The sequence below is a fragment of the Octopus bimaculoides genome, chromosome 3 (genome assembly GCF_001194135.2).
Source record: "Octopus bimaculoides isolate UCB-OBI-ISO-001 chromosome 3, ASM119413v2, whole genome shotgun sequence".
In the NCBI taxonomy this organism is placed as follows: domain Eukaryota; kingdom Metazoa; phylum Mollusca; class Cephalopoda; order Octopoda; family Octopodidae; genus Octopus; species Octopus bimaculoides.
Window position 1 is genome coordinate 60,343,504 of NC_068983.1, and position 412 is coordinate 60,343,915.

General features: G+C 24.3%; 1 protein-coding gene across 2 annotated transcripts in view; it reads right to left on the reverse strand.

The window, feature by feature from the left end:
- LOC106869622 (sodium-dependent glucose transporter 1A) overlaps nucleotides 1-412 on the reverse strand; it is a 57,322-nt gene that overhangs the window by 6,992 nt on the left and 49,918 nt on the right. The gene's annotated exons all lie outside the window — the stretch shown is intronic.

Sequence of the window (412 nt, forward strand, 5' to 3'; positions counted from 1 at the left end):
CACACATGCATACACATGTGGACACGCACACTCACATAAACTTGTATACGCAATCATATACACACATTTATATTTACACATACATAAACATCTAAACGTTTACTTATATTTAAAAAAATAAATAAATAAAGATAAAAAATACATCTACACAAATATGCTCCCATACTTATTCACAAGTACATTCATATTTGAATATATAAACAAACCTATGTTTTAATAAATACATTTTTACACAAAAATGTCCATACATCCAAAAAATCATACGTAAATGCATATTTATATATTTTTAAAAAATAATATTGATAAGAGTCAGAACAAGGGTAAGAGTGAAAATATAAATGATAATGCGTATATGTACACAGAAAAATCAGTTAAAACACTTCTATTTTATGTAAAACCCTAAATATGTATA